This window comes from Buceros rhinoceros, unplaced genomic scaffold (genome assembly GCF_000710305.1).
Source record: "Buceros rhinoceros silvestris isolate BGI_N320 unplaced genomic scaffold, ASM71030v1 scaffold1703, whole genome shotgun sequence".
Classification (NCBI taxonomy): Eukaryota; Metazoa; Chordata; class Aves; order Bucerotiformes; family Bucerotidae; genus Buceros; species Buceros rhinoceros.
The window spans coordinates 13,499-15,762 of record NW_010401602.1 but is presented as its reverse complement, the minus strand read 5'-3'; positions in this window follow the sequence as shown (position 1 = coordinate 15,762).

Genomic DNA, 2,264 nt, shown 5'->3' with positions numbered 1-2,264 from the left:
ACCAGCTTTCAAATTCTTAACTAAAAAAAAAAAAAAAAACAATCGATCTGGGGTTTTCAAGGCTCTTGGTCTGTTCTCATTAAATACTTCCTGGGGCATTTGAGCACTTTGTAATCTTTAAGCATTTCGAGTAGCAACTGCTTTCTGACCTAGGAAAACACTATTCTTATTTTTATTCTCATGGAGTTAAGTCACTCTAATTTGGCTTAAGTTTTGACTGTTACTGGAAGGAGTGTTTCTTCCTTCCATCTCCTGCCTTATGCTGGCACACGGTTTGTGTTGTCTTTGGGAGGTGACATTGCTGACAATTAAAAGGGTTAATTTTTAGTCTGCACGGCTCCCGGATTTGGTGCCCTATGGAGCTACACAAGCCTTATGTCGACATGAGCGAGATGAGAGGTCAGGGACTGGGGGAGAATTCAAGACCTTCCCCATTAACAGCCCGAGTTATTTTGGGTGAAAATGGCTGTAACGGTGACTTCACCAATTTGCCTAATGATGTGCATGAAATTTTGGTGGACGAGCCAAGGTCTTCAGTCCAGGTGGGTTTTGTTGCTGGTGACACCTGTAACCATGGGGGTGAGCTTCCTCTTGAAGGCATCGTTTCCTTTTTTGGTGTGCGGGTCCACCTCTGAATCCTTAGTCTTCCTTGTAAATCTTTCTCCGTGTAAAAGAGACAGACTTTATGGCTCCTCCTTATGTTGCTTCTCTGTTAGCCTTGCTGAGGAGGACGTAAGGAAAAGCTGAAGAAGCCCATTGCTTTTCTCTTCTCCAGGGAATCTGTTACATTAAACATTTGAATAGATTTTTGAACGTAATTCCCAGTCATTTCCTCTACAGTGAACTCAGTTCACTCATGCAGACTTTGTACTTAATGATATCTCTTGAAATAAATGAGATTTGATACAATTTATATTAAATGGTCATTTTAGAAATCTACATCTACTAATTATTCATTAGAAGATTTTGAAAGACAGAAGCAGAATAAATTCCCTTTATGACCTTGCAAATACATATCTACCTGTGTTCATTTTCCCTGAGCAAAACTGGATGCAGGTGATTTACTGGACTCCAGGAGTGGTCTAAGCAGATTTGAATTACAGTGTTCAATCTGCACCAGTAAAACACAGCAACCAAGCAAGCCAAAATCAGCTAAAAATTCAACATGCCTCCAGGACAGTTTTTTAACATTTATGATAATACTCAGCTTGTGGCCTTTCTCTGCATCACGTGGGATCTTGCTTTTGTGAGTTCTGGTTGTCTCCTTGGGGTGACGGCTCTCTTCCCTTCCCTCTCCCCGTTGCCTGTGCTGGTGTCCCTGTGGGCTCCCCTCTCAAAGGCTGTTTCCTTGCTTGCTCCTTTCTGGACCATTTTGCATCTTGCTCTCGGCAGTTTTCTTCCTGATGCTGTGCTGGCCTTTGCCTGTTCCTGGCCCCGCAGGTAACTGAGTGACTTCACAGTTTATACATCTGAGTTACAGCTGCCTGTGTTGCTGTTTTCTCCTTTGCTCTCTGCTGCATTTGCTCTTTGTCCCTTGTCCCGGAGCCGGCTCTTCCTTGGGGCTCTGCACGTGTGCAGAGCCTTCCTTGCACTGTCCTGTGGGACCAGATTCTGCAGAGCTCCTCGAGGTGCTGTGAGAGATCAGGCTGCTCCATGTGCTGTTTCGGAGGCAGTCTGAGTCAGGTTCAGATGAGCTAAAGACGTGTGCCGGTCAAACTTCCATTCATAAAACCTAGCAAATTACTTAATTTGCATTCAGACTGCATCCAGATCCAACCTGCATGGCTGCTTGATCTCACCTTACAGCCCTTCTCCACTCCTTCCTCCTTCACAGACACTTGCCGTGGTTTGTTTTACGAGAGCTGTTCCATGTAGGAATTGTATTCCAGTAGGTGCTTTAATGGTATCCGGTGGAACAGGGTTTGATTTTGACCAGAGCCTCTGGTACATACAAATAAAGCAGATAGTGTTCCTTGCTTTTCAGGAGGGTAAACCGTCACCTTTAGGAGGCAGTCACAACTCTGTTTCATTCCTCACACAAATAAGACAAATTTAACCCAAAATTTAAAAGAAAAGAAAATGAAAGTGAGTAGGATTTTCTTGTCACATAGCTTAAGTGAGAGAATACTGAGTTTTCTGGGTGCCAGTTTAAACTCTGGAAATGCAGACATCAGGAGGTAATACGTCTTTCCTCAACAACAAGGTATACAGCTACATATCTGTGATGTACTAAATTCTGCATTGGATTTTATTCGGTTCAGTTT